Source organism: Hyla sarda, chromosome 1 (genome assembly GCF_029499605.1).
Source record: "Hyla sarda isolate aHylSar1 chromosome 1, aHylSar1.hap1, whole genome shotgun sequence".
NCBI lineage: Eukaryota > Metazoa > Chordata > Amphibia > Anura > Hylidae > Hyla > Hyla sarda.
Genome location: NC_079189.1, coordinates 274859600 through 274874143, shown reverse-complemented (window position 1 = coordinate 274874143; position 14544 = coordinate 274859600). Strand labels below are relative to the sequence as shown.

Below are 14544 nucleotides of genomic sequence, written 5' to 3'. Positions count from 1 at the left end.
GCATTCAGCTTAGGATGGCCGTTGACAGCTTCACACTTTGTATACTGTGCATTTAAGCATCAATAAATCCTTTTCGGAATCGGAACGGAAGGCGGCAACAGAGCAAAATGTCAACGGCAGCCGGGATTCCCAGCCAGTGTCCCATGCCGGTACTTACCGGGCCCTAAGATCTGTACCAGTCTGCGATCTGACGAGAGCAGGCGCGTTAAGCTTAGGATGGCCGTCGACAGCTTCACACCTTGTATACTGTGGATTTAAGCATCAATAAATTCTTTTCGGAATCGGAGCGGAAGGCAGCAATAGAGCAAAATGTCAACGGCAACCGGGATTCCCAGCCAGTCTCCCATGCCAGTACTTACCGGGCGCTAAGCTGGGTAGCAGTCATCTGATGAGAGCAGGCGCGTTCAACTTAGGATGGCCATTGACAGCTTCATGCTTTGTATACTGTGGATTTAAGCATCAATAAAAAAAATTCGGAATCGGAGCAGAAACAGAGCAAAATGTCAACTGCACCCGGGATTCCCAGTCAGTCTTCCATGCTGGTACTTACCAGGCCCGAAGCTGGGTAGCAGTCTGCGATCTGACGAGAACAGGCGCATTCAGCTTAGGATGGCCGTAGACATCTTCACACCCTGTATACTGTGGATTTAATTATCAATAAATCCTTTTCGGAATCGGAGCGGAAGGCGGCAACAGAGCAAAATGTCAACGACACCTGGGATTCCCAGCCAGTCTCCCATGCTGGTACTTACCGGGCCCTAAGCTGGGTAGCAGTCTGCAATCTGACGAGAGCAGGCGCGTTCAGCTTAGGATGGCCGTTGACAGCTTCTCGCCCTTTATACTGTGCATTTAAGCATCAATAAATCCTTTTCGGAATCGGAACGGAAGGTGGCAACAGAGCAAAATGTCAACGGCACCCGGGATTCCCAGCCAGTCTCCCATGCCAGTACTTACCGGGCCCTAAGCTGGGTAGCAGTCTGCAATCTGACGAGAGAAGGCGCGTTCAGCTTAGGATGGCCGTCGACAGCTTCACACCTTGTATACTGTGGATTTAAGCATCAATAAATTATTTTCGGAATCGGAGCGGAAGGCAGCAATAGAGCAAAATGTCAATGGCAACCAGGATTCCCAGCCAGTCTCCCATGCCAGTACTTACCGGGCCCTAAGCTGGGTAACAGTCTGCGATCTGACGAGAGCAGGCGCGTTCAGCTTAGGATGGCCATTGACAGCTTCATGCTTTTTATACTGTACATTTAAGCATCAATAAATCCTTTTCGGAATCGGAACGGAAGGCGGCAACAGAGCAAAATGTCAACTGCACCCTGGATTCCCAGCCAGTCTCCCATGCCGGTACTTACCGGGCCCTAAGCTGGGTAGCAGTCTGCGATCTGACGAGAGCAGGCGCGTTCAGCTTAGGATGGCCATTGACATCTTCACGCCTTGTATACTGTGGATTTAAGCATCAATAAAAAAAAATTTTAATCGGAGAGGAAGGCGGCAACAGATCAAAATGTCAATAGCACCTTGGATTGCCAGCCAGTCTCCCATGCCCGTACTTGCCGGGCAGCAGTCTGCGATCTGACAAGAACAGGCGCATTCAGCTTAGGATAGCCGTAGACGGCTTCACGCCCTGTATATTGTGGATTTAGGCATCAATAAATCCTTCTCGGAATCGGAGCAAAATGTCTACAGAGCTACAGAGCAAAATGTCAACAACACCTGAGATTCCCAGCCAGTCTCCCATGCTGGTACTTACCGGGCCCTAAGCTGGGTAGCAGTCTGCGAGCTGACGAGAGCAGGTGTGTTCAGCTTAGGATGGCCGTTAACAGCTTCACGCCCTTTATACTGTGCATTTAAGCATCAATAAATCCTTTTCCGAATCGGAGCGGAAGGCGGCAACAGATTAAAATGTCAACTGCACCCAGGATTCCCAGCCAGTCTCCCATGCTGGTACTCACCAGGCCCTAAGCTGGGTAGCAGTCTGCGATCTGACGAGAGCAGGCACGTTCAGCTTAGGATGGCTGCTGACAGCTTCACACTTTGTATACTGTGCCTTTAAGCATCAATAAATCCTTTTCGGAATCGGAACGGAAGGCGGCAACAGAGCAAAATGTCAACGGCAGCCGGGATTCCCAGCCAGTGTCCCATGCGGGTACTTACCGGGCCTTAAGATCTGTACCAGTCTGCGATCTGACGAGAACAGGCGCGTTAAGCTTAGGATGGCCGTCGATAGCTTCACATCTTGTATACTGTGGATTTAAGCATCAATAAATTCTTTTCGGAATCGGAACGGAAGGCGGCAACAGAGCAAAATGTCAACTGCACCTGGGATTCCCAGCCAGTCTCCCATGCCAGTACTTACCAGGCCCTAAGCTGGGTAGCAGTCTGCGATCTGACGAGAGCAGGCGCGTTCAGTTTAGGATGGCCATTGACAGCGTCATGCTTTTTATACTGTGCATTTAAGCATCAATAAATCCTTTTCGGAATCGGAACGGAAGGCGGCAACAGAGCAAAATGTCAACTGCACCCGGGATTCCCAGCCAGTCTCCCATGCCAGTACTTACCGGGCCCTAAGCTGGGTAGCAGTCTGCGATCTGACGAGAGCAGGCGCGTTAAGCTTAGGATGGCCATTGACAGCTTCATTATTATTATACTGTGTATTAAAGCATCAATAAATCCTTTTCGGAATCGGAACGGAAGGCGGCAACAGAGCAAAATGTCAACTGCACCCGGGATTCCCAGCCAGTCTCCCATGCCGGTACTTAATGGGCCCTAGGCTGGGTAGCAGTCTGCGATCTGACGAGAGCAGGCGCGTTCAGCTTAGGATGGCCGTTGACAGCTTCTCGCCCTTTATACTGTGCATTTAAGCATCAATAAATCCTTTTCGGAATCGGAACGGAAGGCGGCAACAGAGCAAAATGTCAACGGCAGCCGGGATTCCCAGCCAGTTTCCCATGCCGGTACTTACCGGGCCCTAAGATCTGTACCAGTCTGCGATCTGACAAGAGCAGGCGCGTTAAGCTTAGGATAGCCGTAGACGGCTTCACACCCTGTATACTGTGGATTTAAGCATCAATAAATCCTTTTCGGAATCGAAGCGGAAGGCGGCTACAGAGCAAAATGTCAACAACACCTGGGATTCCCAGCCAGTCTCCCACGCTGGTACTTACCGGGCCCTAAGCTGGGTAGCAGTCTGCGATCTGACGAGAGCAGGCGCGTTCAGCTTAGGATGGCCGTTGACAGCTTCTCGCCCTTTATACTGTGCTTTTAGGCATCAATAAATCATTTTCGGAATCGGAACGGAAGGCGGCAACAGAGCAAAATGTCAACGGCAGCCGGGATTCCCAGCCACTGTCCCATGCCGGTACTTACCGGGCCCTAAGATCTGTACCAGTCTGCGATCTGACGAGAGCAGGCGCGTTAAGCTTAGGATGGCCGTCGACAGCTTCACACCTTGTATACTGTGGATTTAAGCATCAATAAATTATTTTCGGAATCGGAGCGGAAGGCAGCAATAGAGCAAAATGTCTACGGCACCCGGGATTCCCAGCCAGTCTCCCATGCCAGTACTTACCGGGCCCTAAGCTGGGTAGCAGTCTGCGATCTGACGAGAGCAGGCGCGTTAAGCTTAGGATGGCCATTGACAGCTTCGTTATAATTATACTGTGCATTTAAGCATCAATAAATCCTTTTCGGAATCGGAACGGAAGGCGGCAACAGAGCAAAATGTCAACTGCACCCGGGATTCCCAGCCAGTCTCCCATGCCGGTACTTAATGGGCCCTAGGCTGGGTAGCAGTCTGCGCTCTGACGAGAGCAGGCGCGTTCAGCTTAGGATGGCCATTGACAGCTTCATGCTTTTTATACTGTGCATTTAAGCATCAATAAATCCTTTTCGGAATCGGAACGGAAGGCGTCAACAGAGCATAATGTCAACTGCACCCGGGATTCCCAGCCAGTCTCCCATGCCGGTACTTACTGGGCCCTAAGCTGGGTAGCAGTCTGCGATCTGACGAGAGCAGGCGCGTTCAGCTTAGGATGGCCGTTGACATCTTCATGCCTTGTATATTGTGGATTTAAGCATCAATAAATATTTTTATTAATCGGAGAGGAAGGTGGCAACAAAGCAAAATGTCAATGGCACCTTGGCTTGCCAGCCAGTCTCCCATGCCGGTAACTGCTGGGCAGCAGTCTGCGATCTGAGGAGAGCAGGCATGTTCAGGCTTAGGATGGCCGTTGACAGCTTCACACCCTGTGTATTGTGGATTTAAGCATCAATAAATCCTTTTCCGAATCGAAGCGGAAGGCGGCAACAGATTAAAACGTCAACTGCACCTGGGATTCCCAGCCAGTCTCCCATGCTGGTACTTACCAGGCCCTAAGCTGGGTAGCAGTCTGCGATCTGACGAGAGCAGGCGCGTTCAGCTTAGGATGGCCGTTGACAGCTTCACACTTTGTATACTGTGGATTTAAGCATCAATAAATAATTTTCGGAATCGGAGCAGAAACAGAGCAAAATGTCAACTGCACCCGGGATTCCCAGCCAGTCTCCCATGCTGGTACTTACCAGGCCCGAAGCTGGGTAGCAGTCTGCGATCTGACGAGAACAGGCGCATTCAGCTTAGGATGGCCGTAGACATCTTCACACCCTGTATACTGTGGATTTAAGCATCAATAAATCCTTTTCGGAATCGGAGCGTAAGGCGGCAACAGAGCAAAATGTCAACGACACCTGGGAGTCCCAGCCAGTCTCCCATGCTGGTACTTACTGGGCCCTAAGCTGGGTAGCAGTCTGCGATCTGACGAGAGCAGGCACGTTCAGCTTAGGATGGCCGTTGACAGCTTCTTGCCCTTTATACTGTGCATTTAAGCATCAATAAATCCTTTTCGGAATCGGAAACTGAAGGCGGCAACAGAGCAAAATGTCAATGGCAGCCGGGATTCCCAGCCAGTGTCCCATGCCGGTACTTACCGGGCCCTAAGATCTGTACCAGTCTGCGATCTGACAAGAGCAGGCGCGTTAAGCTTAGGATGGCCGTCGACAGCTTCACACCTTGTATACTGTGGATTTAAGCATCAATAAATTATTTTCGGAATCGGAGCGGAAGGCAGCAATAGAGCAAAATGTAAACGGCACCCGGGATTCCCAGCCAGTCTCCCATGCCAGTACTTACCGGGCCCTAATCTGGGTAGCAGTCTGCGATCTGACGAGAGCAGGCGCGTTCAGCTTAGGACGGCCATTGACAGCTTCATGCTTTTTATACTGTGCATTTAAGCATCAATAAATCCTTTTCGGAATCGGAGAGGAAGGCGGCAACAGAGCAAAATGTCAATAGCACCTTGGTTTGCCAGCCAGTCTCCCATGCCCGTACTTGCCGGGCAGCAGTCTGCGATCTGACAAGAACAGGCACATTCAGCTTAGGATAGCCGTAGACGGCTTCACACCCTGTATGCTGTGGATACTGTGGATTTAAGCATCAATAAATCCTTTTCGGAATCGGAGCGAAAGGTGGCTACAGAGCAAAATGTCAACAACACCTGGGATTCCCAGCCAGTCTCCCATGCTGGAACTTACCGGGCCCTAAGCTGGGTAGCAGTCTGCGATCTGACGAGAGCAGGCGCGTTCAGCTAAGGATGGCCGCTGACAGCTTCACGCACTTTATACTGTGCATTTAAGCATCAATAAATCCTTTTCCGAATCGGAGCGGAAGGCGGCAACAGAATAAAATGTCAACTGCACCCGGGATTCCCAGCCAGTCTCCCATGCTGGTACTTACCAGGCCCTAAGCTGGGTATCAGTCTGCGATCTGATGAGAGCAGGCGCATTCAGCTTAGGATGGCCGTTGACAGCTTCACACTTTGTATACTGTGCATTTAAGCATCAATAAATCCTTTTCGGAATCGGAACGGAAGGCGGCAACAGAGCAAAATGTCAACGGCAGCCGGGATTCCCAGCCAGTGTCCCATGCCGGTACTTACCGGGCCCTAAGATCTGTACCAGTCTGCGATCTGACGAGAGCAGGCGCGTTAAGCTTAGGATGGCCGTCGACAGCTTCACACTTTGTATACTGTGGATTTAAGCATCAATAAATTCTTTTCGGAATCGGAGCGGAAGGCAGCAATAGAGCAAAATGTCAACGGCAACCGGGATTCCCAGCCAGTCTCCCATGCCAGTACTTACCGGGCGCTAAGCTGGATAGCAGTCTGCGATCTGATGAGAGCAGGCGCGTTCAGCTTAGGATGGCCATTGACAGCTTCATGCTTTGTATACTGTGGATTTAAGCATCAATAAAAAAAATTCGGAATCGGAGCAGAAACAGAGCAAAATGTCAACTGCACCCGGGATTCCCAGTCAGTCTTCCATGCTGGTACTTACCAGGCCCGAAGCTGGGTAGCAGTCTGCGATCTGACGAGAACAGGCGCATTCAGCTTAGGATGGCCGTAGACATCTTCACACCCTGTATACTGTGGATTTAATTATCAATAAATCCTTTTCGGAATCGGAGCGGAAGGCGGCAACAGAGCAAAATGTCAACGACACCTGGGATTCCCAGCCAGTCTCCCATGCTGGTACTTACCGGGCCCTAAGCTGGGTAGCAGTCTGCAATCTGACGAGAGCAGGCGCGTTCAGCTTAGGATGGCCGTTGACAGTTTCTCGCCCTTTATACTGTGCATTTAAGCATCAATAAATCCTTTTCGGAATCGGAACGGAAGGTGGCAACAGAGCAAAATGTCAACGGCAGCCGGGATTCCCAGCCAGTGTCCCATGCAGGTACTTACCGGGCCCTAAGATCTGTACCAGTCTGCGATCTGACGAGAGCAGGCGCGTTAAGCTTAGGATGGCCGTCGACAGCTTCACACCTTGTATACTGTGGATTTAAGCATCAATAAATTATTTTCGGAATCGGAGCGGAAGGCAGCAATAGAGCAAAATGTCAACGGCACCCGGGATTCCCAACCAGTGTCCCATGCCAGTACTTACCGGGCCCTAAGCTGGGTAGCAGTCTGCAATCTGACGAGAGAAGGCGCGTTCAGCTTAGGATGGCCGTCGACAGCTTCACACCTTGTATACTGTGGATTTAAGCATCAATAAATTATTTTCGGAATCGGAGCGGAAGGCAGCAATAGAGCAAAATGTCAATGGCAACCAGGATTCCCAGCCAGTCTCCCATGCCAGTACTTACCGGGCCCTAAGCTGGGTAACAGTCTGCGATCTGACGAGAGCAGGCGCGTTCAGCTTAGGATGGCCATTGACAGCTTCATGCTTTTTATACTGTACATTTAAGCATCAATAAATCCTTTTCGGAATCGGAACGGAAGGCGGCAACAGAGCAAAATGTCAACTGCACCCTGGATTCCCAGCCAGTCTCCCATGCCGGTACTTACCGGGCCCTAAGCTGGGTAGCAGTCTGCGATCTGACGAGAGCAGGCGCGTTCAGCTTAGGATGGCCATTGACATCTTCACGCCTTGTATACTGTGGATTTAAGCATCAATAAAAAAAAAATTTAATCGGAGAGGAAGGTGGCAACAGATCAAAATGTCAATAGCACCTTGGATTGCCAGCCAGTCTCCCATGCCCGTACTTGCCGGGCAGCAGTCTGCGATCTGACAAGAACAGGCGCATTCAGCTTAGGATAGCCGTAGACGGCTTCACGCCCTGTATATTGTGGATTTAGGCATCAATAAATCCTTCTCGGAATCGGAGCAAAATGTCTACAGAGCTACAGAGCAAAATGTCAACAACACCTGAGATTCCCAGCCAGTCTCCCATGCTGGTACTTACCGGGCCCTAAGCTGGGTAGCAGTCTGCGATCTGACGAGAGCAGGTGTGTTCAGCTTAGGATGGCCGTTAACAGCTTCACGCCCTTTATACTGTGAATTTAAGCATCAATAAATCCTTTTCCGAATCGGAGCGGAAGGCGGCAACAGATTAAAATGTCAACTGCACCCAGGATTCCCAGCCAGTCTCCCATGCTGGTACTCACCAGGCCCTAAGCTGGGTAGCAGTCTGCGATCTGACGAGAGCAGGCACGTTCAGCTTAGGATGGCCGTTGACAGCTTCACACTTTGTATACTGTGCCTTTAAGCATCAATAAATCCTTTTCGGAATCGGAACGGAAGGCGGCAACAGAGCAAAATGTCAACGGCAGCCGGGATTCCCAGCCAGTGTCCCGTGCCGGTACTTACCGGGCCCTAAGATCTGTACCAGTCTGCGATCTGACGAGAACAGGCGCGTTAAGCTTAGGATGGCCGTCAATAGCTTCACATCTTGTATACTGTGGATTTAAGCATCAATAAATTATTTTCGGAATCGGAACGGAAGGCGGCAACAGAGCAGAATGTCAACTGCACCTGGGATTCCCAGCCAGTCTCCCATGCCAGTACTTACCAGGCCCTAAGCTGGGTAGCAGTCTGCGATCTGACGAGAGCAGGCGCGTTCAGTTTAGGATGGCCATTGACAGCGTCATGCTTTTTATACTGTGCATTTAAGCATCAATAAATCCTTTTCGGAATCGGAACGGAAGGCGGCAACAGAGCAAAATGTCTACTGCACCCGGGATTCCCAGCCAGTCTCCCATGCCGCTACTTACTGGGCCCTAAGCTGGGTAGCAGTCTGCGATCTGACGAGAGCAGGCGCGTTCAGCTTAGGATGGCCGTTGACATCTTCACGCCTTGTATATTGTGGATTTAAGCATCAATAAATATTTTTATTAATCGGAGAGGAAGGCGGCAACAGAGCAAAATGTCAATGGCACCTTGGATTGCCAGCCAGTCTCCCATGCCGGTAACTGCTGGGCAGCAGTCTGCGATCTGAGGAGAGCAGGCACGTTCAGGCTTAGGATGGCCGTTGACAGCTTCACACCCTGTATATTGTGGATTTAAGCATCAATAAATCCTTTTCCGAATCGGAGCGGAAGGCGGCAACAGATTAAAATGTCAACTGCACCCGGGATTCCCAGCCAGTCTCCCATGCTGGTACTTACCAGGCCCTAAGCTGGGTAGTAGTCTGCGATCTGACGAGAGCAGGCGCGTTCAGCTTAGGATGGCCGTTGACAGCTTCACACTTTGTATACTGTGGATTTAAGCATCAATAAATAATTTTCGGAATCGGAGCAGAAGCAGAGCAAAATGTCAACTGCACCCGGGATTCCCAGCCAGTCTCCCATGCTGGTACTTACCAGGCCCGAAGCTGGGTAGCAGTCTGCAATCTGACGAGAACAGGCGCATTCAGCTTAAGATGGCCGTAGACATCTTCACACCCTGTATACTGTGGATTTAAGCATCAATAAATCCTTTTCGGAATCGGAGCGGAAGGCGGCAACAGAGCAAAATGTCAACGACAACTGGGATTCCCAGCCAGTCTCCCATGCTGGTACTTACCGGGCCCTAAGCTGGGTAGCAGTCTGCGATCTGACGAGAGCAGGCGCGTTCAGCTTAGGATGGCCGTTGACAGCTTCTCGCCCTTTATACTGTGCATTTAGGCATCAATAAATCCTTTTCGGAATCGGAACGGAAGGCGGCAACAGAGCAAAATGTCAACGGCAGCCGGGATTCCCAGCCACTGTCCCATGCCGGTACTTACCGGGCCCTAAGATCTGTACCAGTCTGCGATCTGACGAGAGCAGGCGCGTTAAGCTTAGGATGGCCGTCGACAGCTTCACACCTTGTATACTGTGGATTTAAGCATCAATAAATTCTTTTCGGAATCGGAGCTGAAGGCAGCAATAGAGCAAAATGTCTACGGCACCCGGGATTCCCAGCCAGTCTCCCATGCTAGTACTTACCGGGCCCTAAGCTGGGTAGCAGTCTGCGATCTGACGAGAGCAGGCGCGTTAAGCTTAGGATGGCCATTGACAGCTTCATTATTATTATACTGTGTATTAAAGCATCAATAAATCCTTTTCGGAATCAGAACGGAAGGCGGCAACAGAGCAAAATGTCAACGGCAGCCGGGATTCCCAGCCACTGTCCCATGCCGGTACTTACCGGGCCCTAAGATCTGTACCAGTCTGCGATCTGACAAGAGCAGGCGCGTTAAGCTTAGGATGGCCGTAGACGGCTTCACACCCTGTATACTGTGGATTTAAGCATCAATAAATCCTTTTCGGAATCGAAGCGGAAGGCGGCTACAGAGCAAAATGTCAACAACACCTGGGATTCCCAGCCAGTCTCCCACGCTGGTACTTACCGGGCCCTAAGCTGGGTAGCAGTCTGCGATCTGACGAGAGCAGGCGCGTTCAGCTTAGGATGGCCGTTGACAGCTTCACACCCTGAATACTGTGGATTTAAGCATCAATAAATCCTTTTCCGAATCGGAGCGGAAGGCGGCAACAGATTAAAATGTCAACTGCACCCGGGATTCCCAGCCAGTCTCCCATGCTGGTACTTACCAGGCCCTAAGCTGGGTATCAGTCTGCGATCTGACGAGAGCAGGCGCGTTCAGCTTAGGATGGCTGTTGACAGCTTCACACTTTGTATACTGTGCATTTAAGCATCAATAAATCCTTTTCGGAATCGGAAACGGAAGGAGGCAACAGAGCAAAATGTCAACGGCAGTCGGGATTCCCAGCCAGTGTCCCATGCCGGTACTTACCCGGCCCTAAGATCTGTACCAGTCTGCGATCTGACAAGAGCAGGCGCGTTAAGCTTAGGATGGCCGTCGACAGCTTCACACCTTGTATACTGTGGATTTAAGCATCAATAAATTATTTTCGGAATCGGAGCGGAAGGCAGCAATAGAGCAAAATGTCAATGGCATCCGGGATTCCCAGCCAGTCTCCCATGCCAGTACTTTCCGGGCCCTAAGCTGGGTAGCAGTCTGTGATCTGACGAGAGCAGGCGCGTTCAGCTTAGGATGGCCATTGACAGCTTCATGCTTTTTATACTGTGCATTTAAGCATCAATTAATCCTTTTCAGAATCGGAGAGGAAGGCGACAACAGAGCAAAATGTCAATAGCACCTTGGATTGCCAGCCAGTCTCCCATGCCCGTACTTGCCGGGCAGCAGTCTGCGATCTGACAAGAACAGGCACATTCAGCTTAGGATAGCCGTAGACGGCTTCACACCCTGTATACTGTGGATTTAAGCATCAATAAATCCTTTTCGGAATCGGAGCGGAAGGCGGCTACAGAGCAAAATGTCAAAAACACCCGGGATTCCCAGCCAGTCTCCCATGCCAGTACTTACCGGGCCCTAAGCTGGGTAGCAGTCTGCGATCTGACGAGAGCAGGCGCGTTCAGCTTAGGATGGCCATTGACATCTTCATGCCTTGTATACTGTGGATTTAAGCATCAATAAAAAAGTTTTTTTAATCGGAGAGGAAGGCGGCAACAGATCAAAATGTCAATAGCACCTTGGATTGCCAGCCAGTCTCCCATGCCCGTACTTGCCGGGCAGCAGTCTGCGATCTGACAAGAACAGGCGCATTCAGCTTAGGATAGCCGTAGACGGCTTCACGCCCTGTATATTGTGGATTTAAGCATCAATAAATCCTTCTCGGAATCGGAGCAAAATGTCTACAGAGCTACAGAGCAAAATGTCAACAACACCTGAGATTCCCAGCCAGTCTCCCATGCTGGTACTTACCGGGCCCTAAGCTGGGTAGCAGTCTGCGATCTGACGAGAGCAATTGCGTTCAGCTTAGGATGGCCGTTAACAGCTTCACGCCCTTTATACTGTGCATTTAAGCATCAATAAATCCATTTCCGAATCGGAGCGGAAGGCGGCAACACATTAAAATGTCAACTGCACCCGGGATTCCCAGCCAGTCTCCCATGCTGGTACTCACCAGGCCCTAAGCTGGGTAGCAGTCTGCGATCTGACGAGAGCAGGGGCGTTCAGCTTAGGATGGCAGTTGACAGTTTCACACTTTGTATACTGTGCCTTTAAGCATCAATAAATCCTTTTCGGAATCGGAACAGAAGGCGGCAACAGAGCAAAATGTCAACGGCAGCCGGGATTCCCAGCCAGTGTCCCATGCCGGTACTTACCGGGCCCTAAGATCTGTACCAGTCTGCGATCTGACGAGAGCAGGCGCGTTAAGCTTAGGATGGCCGTCGACAGCTTCACACCTTGTATACTGTGGCTTTAAGCATCAATAAATTCTTTTCGGAATCGGAGCGGAAGGCAGCAATAGAGCAAAATGTCAACGGCAACCGGGATTCCCAGCCAGTCTCCCATGCCAGTACTTACCGGGCCCTAAGCTGGGTAGCAGTCTGCGATCTGATGAGAGCAGGCGCGTTCAGCTTAGGATGGCCATTGACAGCTTCATGCTTTTTATACTGTGCATTTAAGCATCAATAAATCCTTTTCCGAATCGGAGCGGAAGGCGGCAACAGATTAAAATGTCAACTGCACCCGGGATTCCCAGCCAATGTCCCATGCTGGTACTTACCAGGCCCTAAGCAGGGTAGCAGTCTGCGATCTGACGAGAGCAGGCGCGTTCAGCTTAGGATGGCCGTTGACAGCTTCACGCCCTTTATACTGTGCATTTAAGCATCAATAAATCCATTTCCGAATCGGAGCGGAAGGCGGCAACAGATTAAAATGTCAACTGCACCCGGGATTCCCAGCCAGTCTCCCATGCTGGTACTTACCAGGCCCTAAGCTGGGTAGCAGTCTGCGATCTGACGAGAACAGGCGCATTCAGCTTAGGATGGCCGTAGACATCTTCACACCCTGTATACTGTGGATTTAAGTATCAATAAATCCTTTTCGGAATCGGAGCGGAAGGCGGCAACAGAGCAAAATGTCAACGACACCTGGGATTCCCAGCCAGGCTCCCATGCTGGTACTTACCGGGCCCTAAGCTGGGTAGCAGTCTGCGATCTGACGAGAGCAGGCGCGTTCAGCTTAGGATGGCCGTTGACAGCTTCTCGCCCTTTATACTGTGCATTTAGGCATCAATAAATCCTTTTCGGAATCGGAACGGAAGGCGGCAACAGAGCAAAATGTCAACGGCAGCCGGGATTCCCAGCCACTGTCCCATGCCGGTACTTACCGGGCCCTAAGATCTGTACCAGTCTGCGATCTGACGAGAGCAGGCGCGTTAAGCTTAGGATGGCCGTCGACAGCTTCACACCTTGTATACTGTGGATTTAAGCATCAATAAATTATTTTCGGAATCGGAGCGGAAGGCAGCAATAGAGCAAAATGTCTACGGCACCCGGGATTCCCAGCCAGTCTCCCATGCCAGTACTTACCGGGCCCTAAGCTGGGTAGCAGTCTGCGATCTGACGAGAGCAGGCGCGTTAAGCTTAGGATGGCCATTGACAGCTTCGTTATTATTATACTGTGCATTTAAGCATCAATAAATCCTTTTCGGAATCGGAACGGAAGGCGGCAACAGAGCAAAATGTCAACTGCACCCGGGATTCCCAGCCAGTCTCCCATGCCGGTACTTAATGGGCCCTAGGCTGGGTAGCAGTCTGCGCTCTGACGAGAGCAGGCGCGTTCAGCTTAGGACGGCCATTGACAGCTTCATGCTTTTTATACTGTGCATTTAAGCATCAATAAATCCTTTTCGGAATCGGAACAGAAGGCGGCAACAGAGCATAATGTCAACTGCACCCGGGATTCCCAGCCAGTCTCCCATGCCGGTACTTACTGGGCCCTAAGCTGGGTAGCAGTCTGCGATCTGACGAGAGCAGGCGCGTTCAGCTTAGGATGGCCGTTGACATCTTCACGCCTTGTATATTGTGGATTTAAGCATCAATAAATATTTTTATTAATCGGAGAGGAAGGTGGCAACAAAGCAAAATGTCAATGGCACCTTGGATTGCCAGCCAGTCTCCCATGCCGGTAACTGCTGGGCAGCAGTCTGCGATCTGAGGAGAGCAGGCATGTTCAGGCTTAGGATGGCCGTTGACAGCTTCACACCCTATGTATTGTGAATTTAAGCATCAATAAATCCTTTTCCGAATCGAAGCGGAAGGCGGCAACAGATTAAAATGTCAACTGCACCTGGGATTCCCAGCCAGTCTCCCAAGCTGGTACTTACCAGGCCCTAAGCTGGGTAGCAGTCTGCGATCTGACGAGAGCAGGCGCGTTCAGCTTAGGATGGCCGTTGACAGCTTCACACTTTGTATACTGTGGATTTAAGCATCAATAAATAATTTTCAGAATCGGAGCAGAAACAGAGCAAAATGTCAACTGCACCCAGGATTCCCAGCCAGTCTCCCATGCTGGTACTTACCAGGCCCGAAGCTGGGTAGCAGTCTGCGATCTGACGAGAACAGGCGCATTCAGCTTAGGATGGCCGTAGACATCTTTACACCCTGTATACTGTGGATTTAAGCATCAATAAATCCTTTTCGGAATCGGAGCGTAAGGCGGCAACAGAGCCAAATGTCAACTGCACCTGGGATTCCCAGCCAGTCTCCCATGCTGGTATTTACCGGACCCTAAGCTGGGTAGCAGTCTGCGATCTGACGAGAGCAGGCACGTTCAGCTTAGGATGGCCGTTGACAGCTTCTTGCCCTTTATACTGTGCATTTAAGCATCAATAAATTATTTTCGGAATCGGAGCGGAAGGCAGCAATAGA

General features: G+C 50.7%; 16 pseudogenes; all 16 read right to left on the bottom strand.

The window, feature by feature from the left end:
- Positions 1–703: 703 nt before the first annotated feature.
- LOC130352353 (5S ribosomal RNA) lies at positions 704–823 on the bottom strand (annotated as a pseudogene).
- A 284-nt stretch (positions 824–1107) lies between these two features.
- On the bottom strand, positions 1108–1227 carry LOC130353115 (5S ribosomal RNA; annotated as a pseudogene).
- A 1894-nt stretch (positions 1228–3121) lies between these two features.
- Positions 3122–3241, bottom strand: LOC130324241 (5S ribosomal RNA; annotated as a pseudogene).
- A 284-nt stretch (positions 3242–3525) lies between these two features.
- Positions 3526–3645, bottom strand: LOC130352759 (5S ribosomal RNA; annotated as a pseudogene).
- A 677-nt stretch (positions 3646–4322) lies between these two features.
- Positions 4323–4442, bottom strand: LOC130346576 (5S ribosomal RNA; annotated as a pseudogene).
- A 1285-nt stretch (positions 4443–5727) lies between these two features.
- Positions 5728–5847, bottom strand: LOC130352523 (5S ribosomal RNA; annotated as a pseudogene).
- Positions 5848–6528: 681 nt separating this feature from the next.
- Positions 6529–6648, bottom strand: LOC130352351 (5S ribosomal RNA; annotated as a pseudogene).
- A 486-nt stretch (positions 6649–7134) lies between these two features.
- On the bottom strand, positions 7135–7254 carry LOC130353114 (5S ribosomal RNA; annotated as a pseudogene).
- Positions 7255–7734: 480 nt separating this feature from the next.
- LOC130351946 (5S ribosomal RNA) lies at positions 7735–7854 on the bottom strand (annotated as a pseudogene).
- A 1882-nt stretch (positions 7855–9736) lies between these two features.
- Positions 9737–9856, bottom strand: LOC130352311 (5S ribosomal RNA; annotated as a pseudogene).
- A 284-nt stretch (positions 9857–10140) lies between these two features.
- Positions 10141–10260, bottom strand: LOC130324231 (5S ribosomal RNA; annotated as a pseudogene).
- A 1480-nt stretch (positions 10261–11740) lies between these two features.
- On the bottom strand, positions 11741–11860 carry LOC130347441 (5S ribosomal RNA; annotated as a pseudogene).
- A 284-nt stretch (positions 11861–12144) lies between these two features.
- LOC130316518 (5S ribosomal RNA) lies at positions 12145–12264 on the bottom strand (annotated as a pseudogene).
- A 486-nt stretch (positions 12265–12750) lies between these two features.
- LOC130347144 (5S ribosomal RNA) lies at positions 12751–12870 on the bottom strand (annotated as a pseudogene).
- A 284-nt stretch (positions 12871–13154) lies between these two features.
- LOC130352758 (5S ribosomal RNA) lies at positions 13155–13274 on the bottom strand (annotated as a pseudogene).
- A 677-nt stretch (positions 13275–13951) lies between these two features.
- On the bottom strand, positions 13952–14071 carry LOC130352480 (5S ribosomal RNA; annotated as a pseudogene).
- Between the last annotated feature and the right edge of the window lie 473 nt (positions 14072–14544).